This window comes from Phyllopteryx taeniolatus, unplaced genomic scaffold, assembly GCF_024500385.1.
Source record: "Phyllopteryx taeniolatus isolate TA_2022b unplaced genomic scaffold, UOR_Ptae_1.2 contig_65, whole genome shotgun sequence".
Classification (NCBI taxonomy): domain Eukaryota; kingdom Metazoa; phylum Chordata; class Actinopteri; order Syngnathiformes; family Syngnathidae; genus Phyllopteryx; species Phyllopteryx taeniolatus.
This window is the reverse complement of record NW_026903613.1, coordinates 22,546-43,997: the sequence shown is the minus strand read 5'-3', so window position 1 is coordinate 43,997 and position 21,452 is coordinate 22,546. Positions and strand designations below refer to the sequence as shown.

At 48.2% G+C, this 21,452-nt stretch overlaps 2 non-coding genes across 2 annotated transcripts; one reads left to right on the top strand and one right to left on the bottom strand.

Annotated features, from left to right (window-relative positions):
- Positions 1–5,732: 5,732 nt before the first annotated feature.
- trnar-acg (transfer RNA arginine (anticodon ACG)) lies at positions 5,733–5,805 on the top strand. The gene has a single exon. It is a non-coding gene; the product is annotated as a tRNA-Arg (tRNA).
- Positions 5,806–20,804: 14,999 nt separating this feature from the next.
- trnad-guc (transfer RNA aspartic acid (anticodon GUC)) lies at positions 20,805–20,876 on the bottom strand. Its single transcript has one exon. It is a non-coding gene; the product is annotated as a tRNA-Asp (tRNA).
- Positions 20,877–21,452: the final 576 nt, after the last annotated feature.

Genomic DNA, 21,452 nt, shown 5'->3' with positions numbered 1-21,452 from the left:
GTCATATTTTATATGTCGTAGCTGTCAGATGGAATACCCTCACCTTCAAAATGACAACTTTTCAAGAAAAAAAAAAGAAAATACAGCTTGCTTGTGTTTCCAAGCACCACTTTGTTCAAATTGGTATTACTATATATATCTTATATTGCTGTCATATACTGTATCATTGCATCACTTGAAGAACAGTTAGTACTCCAAAATTGTTCCATCACTAATTTAATGTGCTGAAAAATTGCTGATTTATTAAGATGTCATCATTAAAGTGATACAAACAGAGCGGGAGAGTGCCGCATCCTTGCAAGCCTCATGCATGAACCCAATAAAAGCGGCTTCATATCCAAAAACTGCATGCGGACATCTTTACTCTGAAAATATGACAACAATCAGTCCATTTTTTTAGATTTTATGGATGAGATTGATTTGGATTTTTTTCGCCTGTGGTTCCGAGTCGGAGGTCACCCAGGAGACCTGCGGCTTTCCGTTGGGCATGGGATGAATGAAGACACTTGGCGTTTGGGCTAATTCGATTTATTGAACAAGCCTTAGTGTTATAACAGCTGCTTACATTGACAGAACAACGAAAAAGCCCCCGAAAACCCCTGAATCTCAGTTTATCAAGGTTTAATTCTCTGGGCATGGAATTAGCTCCTCCCTGGGTGCACCCGGCAAATGGCCGTTCCTCATGACCATATTTGGAATCACAACCGCCTGCTGGCGCCTCACCTTCTAGCTACGCTCACACCCGGTTCCCTTATCTAATAAGATGCAAAACAATCCTCTTTGCAGACTGGGACGCCTGTTGTGAACCCAAGACATGTTACTGTCTGGGTGGAGAATGAAAACCCTAATAAACGTACAAATGGTTGAAGGCAGTCCTTTGATGTAGAACTTCAAAGAAAAGATGGTTGGCTTGAATACAGATCTCCAAACATTTGGCCCTTGCAAAGGAACTCTGATTGTAGTACTATTGAAATATACGACAAGATCAAATCAGATCAGCTGCAGTTTTGGGATATTAACCGACGTAACGCGTTCGGTCGGGAGACCCTCGTCATGCGTCAGCCGATGTTATGACAAACTCCACGTCTGTCACAAAATGCCACCTACAGAAACGCCTTTGTGATCTATATGTACATATATACACACACATATACTATACATCTGTGGTGCAATCAATTCGAAATTGAGCTGATACCTACTGGGGGCGTGCCTTTAGCGTCCTCTTTCACGCGCACCCTTCCCCCTTTAACGTCCGCATGCTGTCCTCAGTCACGTCCGCCTTTCCTTAATATAAGCAGCGTGTTGGCAGGAAATGCTCCCAGTCAGTCAAGCGGAGCGCTCATCAAAGTCACACAACAACATTTACAGATTTTGGTGCACACATAAGGTGCGCCTCATTATAAGGCGCCCCGTCCATTTTGGAGAAAATTTAAGACTTTTAAGTGCGCCTTATGGTCGTGAAAATACGGTAGTTATTGACATTTTGGATTATTCTTAAATTTTGGAGGATAATGGCTTTATTTTATTCTTAAATTTTATGATATGATACAGTTCATATTGCAGTCATTAAATAAATTTGGCTTTAGTAATTATTTTTGCTCCACCATTAAAACCCTCTATGAGAACAGCAATAGCTCCATTAATTTATCAGGTGGCACATCCCCTAGATTTGAACTTTCTAGAGGTATTAGACAGGGTTTTCCTGCATCTCTATATCTTTTTTTGACAGTGGCACAGCTCATGGCATATCATGTTAAAAATAGTGCTGTTGAAGGTATCTCTCTCCTTGGTAAAAAAAATCCTCTTGACTCAACTTGCGGATGATTCACCACTTTTTTTGGAAAAATGAAAGCCAAATCTCTGCAGCCTTTAATGTAATTTGGGAATTCTCAAGGGCTTCTGGTTTATGCTTGAATATTAACAAATGCGAACTCATGGCTATTAAAGATTGTGCAAAATCTGAACTGTATAGCACAATAAAAAAGGAAGTGCGATACTTTGGTATCTCAATAACAAAGGATCAAAGCACAAGATGCAGTTCAAACGTCAACCCATCCATCCATCCATTTTCTGAGCCGCTTCTCCTCACAAGGGGCGTGGGCGTGCTGGAGCCTATCCCAGCTATCATCGGGCAGGAGGCGGGGTACACCCTGAACTGGTTGCCAGCCAAACGCAGGGCACAAACAAACAAACAACCATTCGCCCTCACAGTCACACCTACGGGCAATTTAGAGTCTCCAATGAATGCATGTTTTTGGGATGTGGGAGGAAACCGGAGTGCCTGAAGAAAACCCACGCAGGCAAGGGGAGAACATGCAAACTCCACACAGGCGGGGCCGGGGATTGAACCCGGGTCCTCAGAACTGTGAGGCCGACACTCTAACCCGTCGTTCACCGTGCCGCCCAAATGTCAACCCAATTGTTTAAAAAAATATATATAAAAATAAAATAAATTAAAAATTAAACCAATGGCTCTTACGAGATCTATCGCTAGGAGGAAGAATCTTAAATCAGAAGGAATCTCAAAGGAAAGGCTCTACATGTCGATAAACAGATCCTGAGAGAGCTTGATAGAAGGGTCCTTAATTTTGTGTGGAAAAATAGGCCTCCTCCTCCTGGAAGTCGTCACTTTATCGTGGTGGAGGGGTTTGTGTGTCCCAATAATCCTAGGAGCTAAGTTGTCTGGGTCTTCACGCCCCTGGTAGCGTCACCCATGGCAAACAGGTCCTAGGTGAGGGACCAGACAAAGCGCGGCTAAAAAATACCCAATGAAGAAAGAAACAAATGGATCGAGGTTTCCCTTGCCCGGACGCGGGTCACCGGGGCCCTCCTCTGGAGCCAGGCCTGGAGGTGGGGCTGGGAGGCGAGCGCAGGGTGGCTGGGCCTGCACCCATGGGGCCCGGCCGGGCACAGCCTTCCCATGGGCTCACCACCTCTCTTTGCAAATACTTTTCTTTCTTTTTTTTGCAATAAAAACCCACAAAGACAAGATTGCTTCCTGACTTATTCTGTCAGTAAAAGATTTGCCAAAACACGTCACCATTTTTCTCATTAAATATATTTCCAAAGGTGCTATTAACGTGAAAATTTCACCAGATGTTGGGAACAACCCAAGTAATCCATACATACAAATAAAGTAGAACAAATAAGATCAGAAATTTAGTTGTGTGTAATAATGTGAAATGCCAGAGGGAAAAAAGTATTGAACATGCCAACTGGTATTTATTACTTTGTACAAAAGCCTCTGTTTGCAATGACAGCTTCAAGACGTCTCATGTATGAAGAAACTAGTCGGATGCATTGCTCTGGTGTCATTTTGGTCCATTCCTCTACACAAGCAGTCCTCAAATCTCAAAGTGTTCCGTGGGCTTCTTTGATGGACCTTGAGTTTCAGTTCTTTCCATACATCTTTGATTGGATTCAAGTCAGGTGATTGGCTGGGCCATCCGAACAGCTGTTGTTTTTCTTTGAAAACGATTGAGAGTTTCTTGGCAGCATGTTTTGGATCATCCTGTTGAAATGACCACCCATGTTTCTTTTTCATCATCCTCCTAGATGGCAGCAGATTTTTGTCGAGAACGTCTCGGCACATTTGCCCATTCATCCTTCCTTCAATAATGTGACGTTTACCAGTCCCATTTTCAGAAATGCATCCCCACACCATCATGTTCCCACCTCCGAACTGTTGGTATGGTGTTTTTAGGGTGATGTGCAGTGCCATTTGTCCTCCAAACGTGGTGTGCATTATCAAACAGTTCAAGTTTGCTCTCATCCAACCAGACTAATTGTCCAAATGTTGTTCAGCAAACTTTAAACAAGTTTTTACTTACCAGCAGCACGACTACAGGTGGGCACTGTGGGAAAAATGGCAAAATATTGCACCGAGCAGACAATGCATTTGTTATGCAAATGATTTGGTACAGAAAATTGTTAATAACTCTAGTCCTTATGCTCAGCACTGCAATTGGCTGGCGACCAGTTCAGGGTGTACCCTGCCTCCTGCTCGAAGATAGCTGGGATAGGCTCCAGCATGCCCGTGACCCTTGTGAGGGTAAGCGGTCCAGAAAATGGATGGATGGATGTATTGCAAGCATCGTTGATTCTTGTTGTCTCTCTGACCTGACTTTGTGAATTACACTTTCAGCAATTAAGGGAAACTTACATATTATTTGATATGTGAACAAATGAGCAGGTTTACTTTGATATAAGAAAGCGTAAACCCTCAAAGTGTGTGTGTGTCGGTGTGTAATTCTTACATGGAATGTCTTTGTGTGTTCAGAACATAACTCTTGCTAAGACTATTCTTGTTTTGTTATGATAAGCAGCAGCATCAGGGGTTGAGGTCACGAGCAGAGAGGTTATTGAGGGACTGGGTGACCCCATGGTGGCAGTGAAGAGGTGGTGCTTGTCTTGGAGAACAAGGAGGAGGAGGAAGATGTGGTGCTCTTATTGGGGGAGAAGGAAGAGAATGGAACAGGAAGCAGCAATAACCCGACCGGTAGAGATGCCGTGTGTAAGGCTGCCGTACTGTGGAGGCAATTGTATTACGCATACAGTGTTAACAGCAAAAATGATGAAATCACGGTCACCGCTCATTGGTTAGTATTCGGGGCTTTGTTTCAAGGCAGGACGAACAAAATGTGTTCTTCGGTTGTGTTCACCAGGGGCCTCGCCATCTAAATTCGTAGTCCCTGGATGGATCGCATACAAACCAATCGGGTGTTGGAAGCTGTCAACTTCCATCCATCCATCCATTTTCTGAGCCGCTTCTCCTCACTAGGGTCGCGGGCGTGCTGGAGCCTATCCCAGCTGTCATCGGGCAGGAGGCGGGGTACACCCTGAACTGGTTGCCAGCCAATCGCAGGGCACATAGGAACAATCAACCATTCGCACTCACAGTCATACCTACGGGCAATTTAGAGTCTCCAATTCATGCATGTTTTTGGGATGTGGGAGGAAACCGGAGTACCCGGAGAAAACCCACGCAGGCACGGGGAGAACATGCAAACTCCACACAGGCGGGACCGGGGATTGAACCCAGGTCCTCAGAACTGTGAGGCTGACGCTCTAACCAGTCGGCCACCGTGCCGCCAGCTGTCAACTTATAAAACTTAAATTCCAAAACAATTTGTCCCAATTTGAATTTCTACATTTTAAAAATGTTGTCAAGAACATTACGAGGGACAGTTGTTGAAGTCTATTATGTCATGGGATAAAAATGATTCCGCATAATGTTAGATTGGAAACATAATCATGATTCTGTCTAATTGTTAATAAATTATGGCTTCAATGTTTATTTTATAAAATAAAAAAATATGTGGAGAGTGACATGAGTGTCACATTTCATCACCACACAAGATGTGAGCATAAAAGCGGTTGAAATGGTAATCTGTATTAAATGTTGATTAATATTCTTACCAATACAGTAAAATGTTGAGATGATTCACTCGATCGACAGTTTAATGCCTATCATGCCCTAATTCACTGTCGTCCTGGCTCAGCATCCTGCAAGTTTTCCTTTCAGCCTTTCCAGTTTTAGACAGACAACGTTCGTGCCAGGTCCCACCAACCCAAGCCGTGATCGTATAGTGGTTAGTACTCTGCGTTGTGGCTGCAGCAACCCCGGTTCAAATCCGGGTCACGGCAGAAATGAAGCCCTGCAGTTACTTTTTTTAAGTGGTTTACGTGGGACAGTTAAAATAATCCACAGGGGCTTGCCCAACACTTTCGTAGGGCTAGTGGCGCAATGGATAACGCGTCTGACTACGGATCAGAAGATTCTAGGTTCAACTCCTGGCTAGCTTGTGTGCAGTTTTGCATGTGGTATTAAACCCAATTCAGAACGCTGTATTTGTTACGTTCAGCTTAAATGTCTGCGTTACGCTAACTCATGCAACACTGTCAACGCGGTCAGGTCTTTCCATGACACTATCCAACATAATGGAAACCCCTAATGTTAATAACTAAAAAAAAAATCCTATGTCATATTATTATTTTTTTTTTTTAATTATTATTCTGGAACCTAACCCCAGCAGTGGGGATTACTGCACATTCTTTACTGTACTTAAGTAGAGTTTTAGGTGTCTGTAAAGTTTTTTATCTTACTGTCGACAATTTACTTTCGCTCTTTAAATTAAAAAACAAAACAAACCTATAATTTCTCTTCCTTACTTTGTCAAAAATAACTACTTTTTACAACCTCTATGGATGATCGACATTTAAAAAAAAAAACGTAAAAAGGGAGCGGTAACGACATCGACTGTTGGGGTCTCGATTGATTGAGATATTTCGGTTCTAAAAGGAACATCTAAAAAAAAAAATCTTGATATCGTTCTTAGTTATAGTTTTTTGTCATTCATTTCAGAAAGGGAAACCCATGTAAAGGTATTACAAGCCCTTATTTTTTGCAAGCTGGTGATAATGGCTTACTAATAATGAAACCCCAAAAATCATAGTCAGAAAATTTGAATATCTATCCAACACAAAATTGTGTCTCGTGAAAATGGTGAGTGGCTAATAACTCCGACTGGTCACTCGAAGGAGATTGACAACTTAGAGGAGTCTGTGTCTTCTGTATTAACATTTTGTTTCAGTCGTTGATGGCAAAAATGCAATTTTATCATCTAATATGTTCAACTAAACTAACGAGAACACTTGTTTTCCAAGTGGTGTTCAGGTCACATCTCAGCTTTCTTATGTAAAAGCTAAATAAGTTTGTTGTTGCTGTTTAATTTCATCATTAAAATTCATCCCTTTCTGTGTCAACTTAAAATAGCGTTGTAGTCTTTTTTTCACTCCCAACATCCATTTCATTTCCTTTTCTTTTTTCTTCCTTCCTGCCTTTTTAAAAAAGCTCTGAGTCCTTACCGTTACCATTTCCCACCAGTCTGCCTGTGAGTCATACAAATCTTGAAGGGTCTGCCACCCCTGTACTGCTCCCTGTACTGACCAACCAAAGCCTCATTTTCTAGCAGGAAGCAGTTCAGTTTCCACAGACCCCTACCAACAGTCACGCCAGAAGGGAGTGACAAAGTACATGACAGAAACAAGTGATCTGAGAAGAAGACAGGGATTAATCCAACATTAACAGGTGACCAGTCCCGTGTAAATATATAGTCTATACGAGAGGCTCTAGTGCTATCACCACTGAACCGGGTGAAACCTTGTCTCGGATACATGGTTTTAAAACAGTCTTCGAATTTCAACTCATAATTCGTATGGCTGTGGTTTTCGAAGAATTGATTAACCCAGATCAAACTTGCGCCATCCCTGGGAGGAAGATCACGGACAGCCTCTTGCTGATCCGTGAAACTATCTGCTACGCGAGAGACAGAAATATGCGACTTGTATTCTTAAATTTTGATTTTGAGAAAGCCTTCGATCGAGTTTCGCACCAGTACCTCTATAGGTTACTGCAAAAGTCTGGCTTTCCCGAAAAGTATATGGAGTGTGTGGGATTGCTGTATCACCAGCAAATTCATGGTTAACGGGAACCTGACAAAAGCAGTCGATATCAACTGCGGTGTAGGTCAGGGTTGTCCGTTATCTGCCCTCCTCTACGTTCTATGTGTAGAACCGTTTTAATGAAAAAACAATGAAACATATCAATGTTTTAATTCTCCTTATTTATTTAGAACCACTACTACAAAGTAACAAGCACATTCCTATTTCTAATACTGTGTTTCATGGTGGTCTCTACTCCCTTGGGTGTCTACTGTATTTGTCTACGTGATGGTGCTTGAGTGGAAATTAAGCAGTTCTACATTTTGACCTCTCGATGGCGTCAGAGTAAATCAATCATTATGAAGCGTCGGCATATGTCAGAATCAGAATCATCTGTATTTGCCAAGTATGTCCAAAAAACACAAGGAATTTGTCTCCGGTAGTTGAAGTTGCTCTTGTACGACAACAGACAGTCAATTGACAGAGAACACTTTTGAGACATAAAGACATTGACAAAAAACAGTCACTGAGGAAGAAAAGGGTTGCTAGTTATCTGGTAATGCCGGTACATACATTTTTGACAATTGTGCAAAAAGATGCAGAGTCCGCTAGCACTTAGAGCAGTTCGAAAGACTAATATTGCAAGAGTCCGGTGCAATGACCATTGTGCAAAGGGCGCAGAGACTTCAAGCGAGTAGTGCGATAATCTGGGACACAGATATGCAAATAGTGCTTCGTGGCGAGACAACTACAGTGAGTGCACGAGTAATGTATAATTGGCCCCGCAGAAATGTCACAACAAACTCAAGTCAAAAAATTGCCAGCATGTTGTAAGGGAATTGTAGGTTAGGTGTTTAAGAAGTTGATTGCAAGAGGGAAGAAGCTGTTGGAATTCCAGTTTCTAGAATTCTAGTTCTAGTTTGCATTGATCGGTAGCGCCTACCTGAGGGAAGGAGCTGGAAGAGCCGGTGACCGGGATGTGGAGGGTCCGAGAGGATTTTGCACGCTTTTGTTTCCACTTTCACCTTCAATTTGTTTGTTAATGTCATTTTCATTATCCTGCGCCCTTTCCTTCCTAGCTTTCAACTTGTTGGCAAAGGATTTAGGGCAATTTCTGAAGAAATGGTTTGATTCTCCACAGAGATAGCACTTTCTGCCATTGGTACGTTGTTCAAATGTATGTCCAATTTCTCTACATTTTCCACAAATGATTTGTTGACACACCTCTGCCAGGTGCCCATGTTTGCCACACTTATGGCAACGCTTGGGTTGACCCTGGTAATGAATGTAGGCTCGGTTTTCTCCCAAGACTATCACTGATGGGAGATGTTTCAGGCCCTGTAAGCCCTGAGGGTCTTGCCATTGTTGAATGGGGACCCTGCCAGGGACAGTTCCAAATGCCATCTATATCTCTCACTTCATAGGTTGGCCTTTAACTGTGCAATATCTACCCAGCCAAAAACAAATGTCACCTGCATTCACTGTCTCATTCTGACAATGACTGTTTTAGCCGCATTATCAGTCAGTTTTTCAACATTAAATGCAGAAAACTGGGCCTTCACATCTTCATAACGAGACCAAAATTCACAAAGGTTTAAGCAGAAATGAAACTTACATCAATAGACAATTTAAAGCTTCAGAATCAGAATCAGAATCAGAATCAGAATCAGAATCAGAATCATCTTTATTTGCCAAGTATGTCCAAAACACACAAGGAATTTGTCTCCGGTACTTGGAGCCGCACTAGTACAACAGACAGTCAATTTACAGAACACTTTGGAGACATAAAGACATTGACAAAAAACAACAACAAACAACAATTGTGCAAAAAGATGCAGAGTCCTCAGTTCGAATGGCTAATATCGCAATAGTCCGGTGCAATGACCATTGTGCAAAGGGCACTGAGACTTCAAGGAGTGTATGCGGTTTAAAGTGACGAGTACTGCGATAATCTGGGACAATGGTTGTGCAAATGTTACAGATACTCCTCAATCAGTGTGCAAATGGAGCAGATGCTACTCTGGCATGAGTGGCCACTATATGCAAATAGTGCAGCACGGCGAGACAACTACAGTGAGTGCACGAGTAATACATAATACAGAAATGTGACAACGAACTCAAGTCAAAAAATTGCCAGCTTGTTGTAATGGAATTGTAAGTTAGCTGTTCAAGAAGTTGATTGCAAGAGGGAAGAAGCTGTTGGAATGTCTACTAGTTCTAGTTTGCATTGATCGGTAGCGCCTACCTGAGGGAGGGAGCTGGAAGAGCTGGTGACCAGGGTGGGGAGGGTCCGAGAGGATTTTGCACGCCCTTGTCTTAGTTCTGGCAGCGTGCAAGTCCTCAAGGGTGGGTAGGGGGGTACCGACAATCCTTTCAGCAGTTTTGATTGTCCGTTGCAGTCGGAGTTTGTCCTTTTTTGTAGCAGCACCAAACCAGACTGTGATGGAAGAACACAGGACTGATTCGATGACCGCTGTGTAGAACTGTCTCAGCAGCTCCGGTGGCAGGCCATGCTTTCTCAGAAGCCGCAGGAAGTACATCCTCTGCTGGGCCTTTTTGAGGACGGAGTTGATGTTGGTCGCCCACTTCAGGTCCTGGGAGATTGTAATTCCCAGGAACTTGAAGGTCTCGACGGTTGACACAAGGCAGCTGGACAGCGTGAGGGGCAGCTGTGGCGAAGGATGCCTCCTGAAGTCCACGATCATCTCTACAGTCTTGAGCGTGTTCAGCTCCAGGTTGTGTCGGCCGCACCACAGCTCCAGCCGCTCCGCTTCCTGTCGATATGCAGACTCGTCACCGTCCTTGATGAGGCCGATGACAGTGGTGTCATCTGCAAACTTCAGGAGTTTGACAGTCGGGTTCGCTGAGGTGCAGTCGTTCGTGTAGAGAGAGAAGAGCAGCGGAGAGAGGACACAACCTTGGGGCGCCCCAGTGCTGATGCTGCGTGTGGATGAGGTGGCCTCCCCCAGCCTGACCTGCTGTGTCCTGCCCGTCAGAAAGCTGTAAATCCACTGGCAGATGGCAGGTGAGACGCTGAGCTGGAGAAGCTTGGATGAAAGGAGTTCAGGGATGATGGTGTTGACCTTGCGTAGGTCCCTGCACTGTCGAGGTGTTCAAGGATGAAGTGCAGTCCCATGTTGACTGCATCATCCGCAGATCTGTTCGCTTGGTAGGCAAACTGCAGGGGGTCCAGCAGGGGACCTGTGACACTCTTGAGGTGGTCCAGCACAAGACGTTCAAAGGACTTCATGACCACCGATGTCAAAGCGACAGGCCTGTAGTCATTCAGACCCGAGATTGCAGGTTTCTTGGGGACTGGGATGATGGTGGAGCGTTTGAAGCAGGATGGAACTTCGCACATTTCCAGTGATCTGTTGAAGATCTGAGTGAAGACTGGCGCGAGCTGGTCCGCACAGACTTTGAGGCAGGATGGAGACACGTGGTCCGGGCCTGCCGCTTTGTTAATCTTTTGTTGTTTGAAGATGCGTCTCACATCCTGTTCATGGATGGTTAACGCAGAGGTCAGAGGTGTGATTGTGGTCTCGGGTGCGGCCGGGTTGGTGTGTGGTGTGAAACTGTCCTTTTCAAATCTGCAGTAGAAGGTATTCAAGTCGTTGGCTAGTGTGCTATTGTTCTCAGCTTGGGGGGATCGTCGCTTGTAATTAGTCAGCGACTGGAATGCATGCCAGACTGATTTAGAGTCGTTTGCGCTAAACTGTATCCGGGATCTTGTTCTTTCGACCCACAGCTCATGACCATAGGTGAGGGTAGGAACGAAGATCGACCGGTAAATTGAGAGCTTCGCCTTTCGGCTTAGCTCTTTCTTTACCACAACGGACCGATACAAAGTCCGCATCACTGCAGACGCTGCACCGATCCGCCTGTCGATCTCCCGTTCCATTCTTCCCTCACTCGTGAACAAGACCCCAAGATACTTGAATTCCTCCACTTGGGGCAGGATCTCATCCCCGACCTGGAGATGGCATGCCACCCTTTCCCGACTGAGGACCATGGTCTCAGATTTGGAGGTGCTGATTCTCATCCCAGCCGCTTCACACTAGCTGGACATTTTTCGTCAGGAACGTGTTCTGCCGTCTCAGCGTCGCGTGCCGCATAGCCGACAGTCTTCAGACTCTCCGTCATCCCCATCTTCTTCTCCAGTAGCGCAGCGCCGGATGGGTGTCCGCATCGAGGCGACTGATCGTTACTTGTTCCGGCCGTTCAAGTGAGATCTCTGGAAGATCGTGTGCTTCGTTGTCAGCGTAGAGGTTCGTTTCAGTTTGTTTCGGCGTGATGCGTGGCTTCGAGTCGCTCAGCATCGGATGGCAGCTTTTGCTGTCGTGCGAAGTGTCGTGTGCACCGCCTTGTTCATGCCGCCTCTGCAGCGGCTAGTGGTCGCTCTTTCATTGCCCGGGACACCGCAATGGCTTGGGACCCATAGAACTTCCACCGCCACTGTTTATCTTCGAGGTAGTCAGGAGTTCTCTGATTGAGCCTCGGTGGTGGTTTTCAATTTGAACTCATGTTCCATGGTTTGCAGATATTGAGTGCCTCTTTAGGGGATGTCAAGAGGTCTTTGTGTGTCCAGCCATCTGGGTAGAGGGCAGTCATAGCTGGACATTTCGTCAGGACGTGTTCTGCCGTCTCAGCGTCGCCCGTGCCGCATAGCCGACATTCTTCTGACTCCGTCAGCCCCATCTTCTTCCTCCAGTAGCGCAGCTCCGGATGGTGTCCGCTTCGGAGGCGACTGATCGTTACTTGTTCCTGCCGGTTCAAGTTTTGATCTCTGGGGAAGATCGTGTTGCCTTCGTTGTCAGCGTAGAGGTTCTTTCGTTTGTCGGCGTGGATGCGGTGGCTTCGTGTCGCTCGCCGGATGGCAGCTTTTGCTGTCGCGAAGTGTCGTGGTGCACCGCCTTGTTCCATGCCGCCTCCTGCAGCGGCTAGTTGGTCGGCTCTTTCATTGCCCGGGACACCGCAATGGCTTGGGACCCATAGAACTTCCACCGCCACTTGTTTATCTTCGAGGGTAGTCAGGAGTTCTCTGATTGAGGCCTCGGTGGTGGTTTTCAATTTGAACTCATGTTCCATGGTTTGCAGCCTCTGATGGGAGGAGAGGCTGTCTGTCACCAAGCGGATTGGGGTCCCTGGCTCACACCTTTCGGTGGCCATCTTTAGCGCCGCTTCGATCGCAATCATCTCAGCTTGGAAGGAGGAGGTCCAGCTTCCAGCTGGTAGGCTTTGCTCCCACGTTTCCCCTGATTCCCTGTGAATCATCAGGACTCCGGCACCTCCGGCAGTATTACCAGTTCGCGCCGAGCCGTCAGTGAAGCAGGTCAGTTGGAAGACGTCTGCATCTTTGTTGAGAGCGCTGACGGTGGCTGCGTAGTTGTCTTCGGGTTGCTGGTATCTGCCTTCAGCCGCTTTGGCAAAGGTCATGGCGGTGATCTCTTCCCATGGTGCTCTCAGTTGGGGAAAAGGGTCCTGGTCACCCTGTGCATTGACGAACACCGTCGCCCATCTGTCGCGTGCGTGGTCGCGCCAGTCGGTCTTCTTAGTTCGCCTTGTCGGGTGCCTCCCCGCCACCAGTCGTCGCGGGTTGTCGTCTGGAACGCGTAGAGACTTGTCGTATGCGTAGATTGCTAGCTGAGTGGCTCGTGTTTTGATAGACGGCAGATCACTCTCAATGAGGACTGCATCAGATGGCGTCGTCTTCAGAAGGCCAGTTATGGCTCGAGCAGCATATCTTTGCGAGGCTTCAAGTTTCTCCAGATTGGTGGGGGATATCCAGGGAATCCAGGCTGGCGCCGCGTATTCTGCTACCGTTCTGGCTGTGGCAATGTAGGTGTTCCGAAGGGTTGCCTTGTCATAGCCCCAGTCAGTGTGTGCTAGTTTGCGGATTGCCCGAGCTCTGGTCGCCATTTTGCGCGCGACTGTTTCGGTGTGTTTGATGAAGGTCAGTTGACGATCATAGGTGACTCCGAGGAACGTGGGTGTTGGATTGTGGTGCATCGGTTGTTGGAGGATGCTCAGCGTAGGCTGCCACTTCGCCTCGTGTGAGTTTGTGGAGAAGAAAGTACACTCACACTTGGATGCATTTAAGGTAAGTTTCCACCTCTTGCTCCACCCGACAATGGCATCTACCGCAGTTTGAAGTTGTTCTTGGGCAGTCTCCAGTTGCGGCGCTTGGGTGTAACATGCCACGTCATCTGCAAAGAGGCTGCTGTGTACGCCACTGGGCAGGGTCTTCGTGAGGTCATTCACGTATATCAAGAAGAGTATTGGCGAAATGACCGACCCTTGTGGTACCCCCTGGCGAAAGATCCCAATCTTACTTCTCTGTCCGCCGAATGTGACAAAGTTGACTCGGTTGGATAGCCAACTCTGCACCCACCTGACAACGGTGTGCGGTAGCCCCACTTGGATCATTTTCCAGAGTAGAGCATCCCGCCAAACCTTGTCGTATGCCTTGCTGAAATCGAACAGCGCCAGCATCGTTCTTTGCATCGGCTTGGCCTGGAAACCGTCGCTGATCGTTTGTGAAAGTCGTAGGAGTTGGTCTTCAGTGCTCCTTTGCGGCCGGAAACCGGATTGCTCTGGTGTCAGGAGCCCTTCTCTTTCCAGGTGGTAGATCAATCTGTTGGTCACCATACGTTCCATAACCTTTCCCATTGCTGAGGTTAGGCTGATTGGTCTGTACGATGACACGGCCTGCGGGTCTTTCCCCCGTTTGAGGATTGGTCGGATGTCCGCCGTTCTCCAGGCCTGCGGGGTGTTGGACTCTGACCACGACTTATTGAAGGTTTGGAGGAGAATGCTTGACGCTGTGGGTCCAAGATGGTGGAGGAATTTGGGGTGGATCTGGTCCGGGCCCGGTGATTTGGACGGATTCAGCATCGCTATTGCAGTGTGCAGTTCCTTCATCGTCAGGGCTGCGCTCAAGACATTTTCTGCAGTTGGCTTCCGGAGCTCGATGTTGGTTGCTCTTTTCGCCCATCTGTCTTCCTTTCGGATGTCGAGCTTGCTAGCGGCCTGGTACGCGGCTTTGAAGGCATTTGCTTTGCTCAGAGCCGAGATCCGGGGTTGCCCGTCAACCATAAGGATCTTGTCTTTCGACTCCCCCTGTCCCTCTTCCAGCTTTCGAAGTAGGCTCCACATGTCTGCTGTCCCCTTTGCCTCCAGGACTTTGCGTTTCCAGATTCCTAGTTTCCTTTCGCGTATTTTCACTGCGACATCGTTTTCGGCTTGGTGGTATTCATCAGCATGGAGATGCCGGTCTTGTTTCAGGGCGTCGCGGCGACGGATTGCTCCATCTACTTCGGCTCCCATCCATGGTCCACCGCCTTGTCCAACCTTCTTCAGGCCGATGTTAGCATACGCCGCCTCCAGGATGGCTGTTTCCAGCCGCTGTGCGTCTTGTTTGACAGTGGTGTGCTCGGGGTAGTTCTTTAGTTTCTCCTCAATTGCGTCTGTGAATCCTGTCCAGTTTGCTCCTTTCCAGTTCCACACTAGTCGGCCCTCTCGCACTCTGGCCGGCACTGAGTGAGTTACTGTCAGGAGGATGGGGAGGTGGTCGGAGGCAAGTGTCTCAAGGGTTGTCCAGGAGAAATGTTGTTGGCGCGCTTCAGGGACGATGGTGATGTCTGGGGCTGATTTGCTGCCGTTCCCAGGGTCCACCCTTGTGTGCCTGCCGTCATTGATCGGTACCCCCCCCTGCGTCCAGGAGGCTTTCTGTGAGATTGCGACCTCTTTCGTCCTGGCGGGCATTAGTGTCCCAGAGCATATCATGGGCATTGAAGTCTCCCAGGAGGATCTCGTTCCCACCAAGCTCGATCTTCAGATCCGTGCACCCGTTTGCTTCATCCGGCCAAGCTGATGACTGGACTGGTGGCACGTAGACATTGGAGATTTTTAGGGCTGGGCCCTTTCCTGCAGGGATTTCAACCGTTAGTCCATCCGTTCCTGGGTTAAGGTCTCGCAAGGCCGTATCTCCGAGGCGGTACGGGATTTGGGTTCGGATGAATGTCACCACTCCTCCTCCCCTCTGTAACCCTTGGACCATTCGATCTCTGCGAATAGCGGTGTAGTTCCGCATTCTTGGGAGCTTATCCGTTGTCTTGAGCTTGCTTTCTTGGATGCAGCAGACATCGATCTTCTCTTTCTCAAGGAGCTGTTCAAGTTCATCCATCCGGCACAGCACTCCGTTGGCGTTCCATTGGAGGATGATTGTTTCTTCTTTCATCGGATCTTTCTGCTTGATGTTCGGCAGGGGTGTGTTCTGGGGTAGTCTTTCGCGGTTGCTCATCTCGGTTCTGCACTCCGCGCACCTCCAGTCTGTTCTCTGCCCAGCAGCCTCTCTTTCGCCTCTCGTGTTGCTCGTGCATTTTTTGTGGTAGGAGCTGTTGCACAAGGAGCATTGCAGCCGTGGGGCGTTCAGTCGGATCGCCTCGCCACAGTGCTTGCAGCGTGTTGAAGGGAGGGGTGGGTGTGCATTTTGCTGTTGGTGGTCTACAGCGTTGACATCCGTGTTTGGTGCACTCGTTGATGGCAGGCGGCAACTAGGACACTTCCATTGGTGGGTTCTTTTCCCACCCGAGCACTTGAGGTGGGCATCCTTTGTGCAGTTCACACAGGAGTTCCAGGGTGCTCGACTTCGAACTGTTCTGTTACAAATAGAGCATGTTCGTTTTGTTTGTTGGGTTGTTGTTTGTGGCGGGGTGTGTAGGGATTGTGTGGGTTGGGTTGTAGGTGGTGATGTGTTGTGACTTGGTGAGTGTTGTGAGTGCGGGAGAGGGAGTTGATGGGGTGGGGACAGTACTGTTGTTGCTGTGTCCGTTGTTACCGCCGCCGTGCAACAGGACCACGTTGATGTGCGGCCAGCTGCGGCGACTCTGTCTTTCCGATGTATGGTGGTACAGTCTGTAGTGGTAGCGACTTCCGCAGTCTCTGCAGGTGGCTGCTTGGTAGTTTATGCGGATTGACTTGTGACATCTGCGGCAGTCGTTGGTGTCGTCTGGTCGCGGCAGTCTCGGCAGTAGAACCCGTCCGTTCAGCTGCTGTCCTGCTGCCTCCTGGCGAGGCCGCTGCAGGTCTTTGTGAAGTGGGCCGCCCGTACGAATTCCTTGCAGACAGGTGTCGGGGTGGGAAGTTGGGCGGTTTTGCCCAGCTGAAGCTGGGTGGTCCTGGGTTAGTCTCGACATCCCCCGGCCCGGAGAAGGAGCAACCGAAGGAGTGGCGAGGTTCCTCCGGTTCGCCTAAAAGGCGTTGTGGCTGAAGGCAGCACCTTTCGGTACAGTCTTTGTCTCGTTTCGCAGGCGTCGTCGTACGGCGTCGCCCTCGCAACCCACCGCGAGAAGGTAGCCATGTGTACAGAATCAGAATCAGAATCATCTTTATTTGCCAAGTATGTCCAAAACACACAAGGAATTTGTCTCCGGTAGTTGGAGCCGCTCTAGTACAACAGACAGTCAATTTACAGAACACTTTGGAGACATAAAGACATTGACAAAAAACAACAACAAACAACAATTGTGCAAAAAGATGCAGAGTCCTCAGTTCGAATGGCTAATGACGCAATAGTCCGGTGCAATGACCATTGTGCAAAGGGCACTGAGACTTCAAGGAGTGTATGCGGTTTAAAGTGACGAGTACTGCGATAATCTGGGACAATGGTTGTGCAAATGTTACAGATACTCCTCAATCAGTGTGCAAATGAAGCAGATACTACTCTGGCATGAGTGGCCACTATATGCAAATAGTGCAGCACGGCGAGACAACTACAGTGAGTGGACGAGTAATACATAATACAGAATACAGAAATGTGACAACGAACTCAAGTCAAAAAATTGCCAGCTTGTTGTAATGGAATTGTAAGTTAGCTGTTCAAGAAGTTGATTGCAAGAGGGAAGAAGCTGTTGGAATGTCTACTAGTTCTAGTTTGCATTGATCGGTAGCGCCTACCTGAGGGAAGGAGCTGGAAGAGCTGGTGACCGGGGTGGGGAGGGTCCGAGAGGATTTTGCACGCCCTTGTCTTAGTTCTGGCAGCGTGCAAGTCCTCAAGGGTGGGTAGGGGGGTACCGACAATCCTTTCAGCAGTTTTGATTGTCCGTTGCAGTCGGAGTTTGTCCTTTTTTGTAGCAGCACCAAACCAGACTGTGATGGAAGAACACAGGACTGATTCGATGACCGCTGTGTAGAACTGTCTCAGCAGCTCCGGTGGCAGGCCATGCTTTCTCAGAAGCCGCAGGAAGTACATCCTCTGCTGGGCCTTTTTGAGGACGGAGTTGATGTTAGTCGCCCACTTCAGGTCCTGGGAGATTGTAATTCCCAGGAACTTGAAGGTCTCGACGGTTGACACAAGGCAGCTGGACAGCGTGAGGGGCAGCTGTGGCGAAGGATGCCTCCTGAAGTCCACGATCATCTCTACAGTCTTGAGCGTGTTCAGCTCCAGGTTGTGTCGGCCGCACCACAGCTCCAGCCGCTCCGCTTCCTGTCGATATGCAGACTCGTCACCGTCCTTGATGAGGCCGATGACAGTGGTGTCATCTGCAAACTTCAGGAGTTTGACAGTCGGGTTCGCTGAGGTGCAGTCGTTCGTGTAGAGAGAGAAGAGCAGCGGAGAGAGGACACAACCTTGGGGCGCCCCAGTGCTGATGCTGCGTGTGGATGAGGTGGCCTCCCCCAGCCTGACCTGCTGTGTCCTGCCCGTCAGAAAGCTGTAGATCCACTGGCAGATGGCAGGTGAGACGCTGAGCTGGAGAAGCTTGGATGAAAGGAGTTCAGGGATGATGGTGTTGAACGCTGAGCTGAAGTCCACGAACAGGATCCTCGCGTAGGTCCCTGCACTGTCGAGGTGTTCTAGGATGAAGTGCAGTCCCATGTTGACTGCATCATCCGCAGATCTGTTCGCTTGGTAGGCAAACTGCAGGGGGTCCAGCAGGGGACCTGTGACACTCTTGAGGTGGTCCAGCACAAGACGTTCAAAGGACTTCATGACCACAGATGTCAAAGCGACAGGCCTGTAGTCATTCAGACCCGAGATTGCAGGTTTCTTGGGGACTGGGATGATGGTGGAGCGTTTGAAGCAGGATGGAACTTCGCACATTTCCAGTGATCTGTTGAAGATCTGAGTGAAGACTGGCGCGAGCTGGTCCGCGCAGACTTTGAGGCAGGATGGAGACACGTGGTCCGGGCCTGCCGCTTTGTTAATCTTTTGTTGTTTGAAGATGCGTCTCACATCCTGTTCATGGATGGTTAACGCAGAGGTCAGAGGTGTGATTGTGGTCGCGGGTGGGGCCGGGTTGGTGTGTGGTGTGAAACTGTCCTTTTCAAATCTGCAGTAGAAGGTATTCAAGTCGTTGGCTAGTGTGCTATTGTTCTCAGCTTGGGGGGATCGTCGCTTGTAATTAGTCAGCGACTGGAATGCATGCCAGACTGATTTAGAGTCGTTTGCGCTAAACTGTTTTTCCAACTTTGCTGTATAGATCCTCTTTGCAATGTTAATTTCTTTGGTCAGCTGGTTTCTAGCTCGATTATACAGGGCCCTGTCCCCGCTCTGATATGCGTCCTCCTTAGCTTGGCGAAGCTGCTTAAGTTTAGCAGTGAACCACGGCTTATTGTTGTTGAATGTGCGAAATGATTTTGTTGGAACACAGACCTCTTCACAGAAACTGATATAGGATGTGACAGTGTCCGTATATTCATCCAGGCTGCCAGCTGAATTTTCAAAGACACTCCAGTCTGTGCAGTCTAAGCAGCTTTGAAGTTCCATCTTGGCTTCATTTGTCCACTTTTTGACTGTTTTCACTGTAGGCTTCGCACATTTAAGTTCTTGCCTGTACGTCGGTATTAAGTGAATTAAGCAGTGATCAGACGAGCCCAAGGCTGCACGAGGTATAGCACGGTATGCGTTTTTTACCGTGGTGTAGCAGTGGTCTAAAGTATTATTTTCCCTGGTAGGACAGTCGATGTGCTGCTTGTATTTAGGGAGTTCGTGGTTGAGTTTAGCTTTGTTAAAGTCCCCGAGAATAATGAGGGGTGAGTCGGGGTGTTTTTTTTCAATTTCGTTGACTTGATCGGCGAGCGTTAGCAATGCGGCGTTCGTGTTAGCTTGAGGCGGAATATAGACGGCAGCGAGAATGAATGATGCGAACTCACGTGGCGAGTAGAATGGTTTACAATTTACGAATAGCGACTCCAAATGCGGGCTGCAGTGTGTGCTGATCACCGTGACGTCCGTACACCATTTTTCGTTGATATAGAGGCATATCCCGCCGCCCTTTGTTTTCCCCGATGATTCCATGTCGCGGTCCGCTCGATGGATGTGGAAACCGGGAAGCATAATGCCGGCATCAGGTACAGCGTCGCAGAGCCAGGTCTCCGTGAAGCACATGGCCGCGGAACGTCCGAAGTCTTTACTTGTCTTTAACAGAAGATGAAGCTCGTCCATTTTGTTGGGTAGGGAGCGTACGTTCGCGAGGTGGATCGACGGGAACGCCAATCTGTGTCCTCTCTTGCGGAGTTTCACCTGAATGCCGGCTCGCTTCCCTCTGTGGCGCCGCTTCCGTCTCCATGCGCCGAAAACCGCGGACGCCGCTCCGGTGAGTAACTCTGGGAAAAAACTGAGCGGATATTCGAAAGTTGGTGACAGAAAGTCTGGAGTAGACTCCTTGATGGTTAGCAGGTCTCCCCTTGTGTAAGTGAGTCGTGTAAGGTCTCCAAAGACGGACGAAAAACACAAAAACAAAGACAATACTAGAGAGCGCGTTACCGAGGCGACCACACTGGTAGGCGCCATCTTAAGGCGGAGATACTATCCACTATACTAACGAGGAGTCTTTTTCCTAACAATCACTGAGTGTCGAGCACACCTCTATGCACCTGAACGGCAATGCCAGCTCGCGATGCGTTTTGCTGGTCCTGCTCACAGATAGCACGAGAGGAACAGTTTCAGTCGTGCAGTGGTTGTTTTGTTGGCCAAACGCGTCTTGTCCCTGTTTGTAAATGAGGCTGATGAGGCACACGTCAATGCACCTGAACGCATTGGTAATGCCAGCTCGCGAGGCAGTTGGCTGGTTCTGCTGACAGACAGGATGAGCGTAAGAGTTTCAGTCGTACAGTGGTTGTTATGTTCGCCTAACCTTCACCTAGTGTCAAGCACACGTCAATGCACCTGAACACCGGCAATTCCAGGAAGCGAGGCAGTTTGCTGGTCCTGCTAACAGATAGCACGTTAGCAACAGTTTGAGTCATATCGTGGTTGTTATGTTCGCCAAACGCGTAAAGTCCCTGTTTGGAAACAAGGATGATGGGCTTTTTTGTTTTCCCGAAAAGAAGAGCCCCACCAAAAGATCACATTATATCAACTCCCCATCAGGGAATCGAACCCCGGTCTTCCACGTGACAGGCGGATATACTGTCCACTATACTAACGAGGAGTCTTTTACCTTACCTTCACCTGGTGTCAAGCACACAATGCACCTGAACCCATCGGTATGCCAGCTCGCGAGGCAGTTGGCTGGTTCTGCTGACAGACAGGATGAGCGTAAGAGTTTCAGTCCTACAGTGGTTGTTATGTTCGCCGAACACGCGTAAGGTCCCTCTTTGGAAACGAGGCTGATGGGCTTTTTTGTTTTCCCGCAAAGAAGAGCCCCACCAAAAGCTAAAGACCACATGAACTCAAGTCCACGTTAGGGAATCAAACCCCGGTTTTCCGCTTGACTGGCGAAGATACTGTCCACTATACTAACGAGGAGTCTTTTGCCCAACAGTCACTGACTGTCGAGTACACCTCAATGCACCTGAATGCCAATGCCAGCTCGCGATGCGGTTTGCTACTCCTGCTAACAGATAGCACGAGAGGAACAGTTTCAGTCGTGCAGTGGTTGTTATGTTCGCCAAACACGCATAAGGTCCTTGTCTGGAATCCAGGCTGATGGACTTTTTTGTTTCCCCACAAAGAAGACCCCCACGAAAAGCTGCGTGCCACATGAAGTCAACTCCCCTTCGTGTAA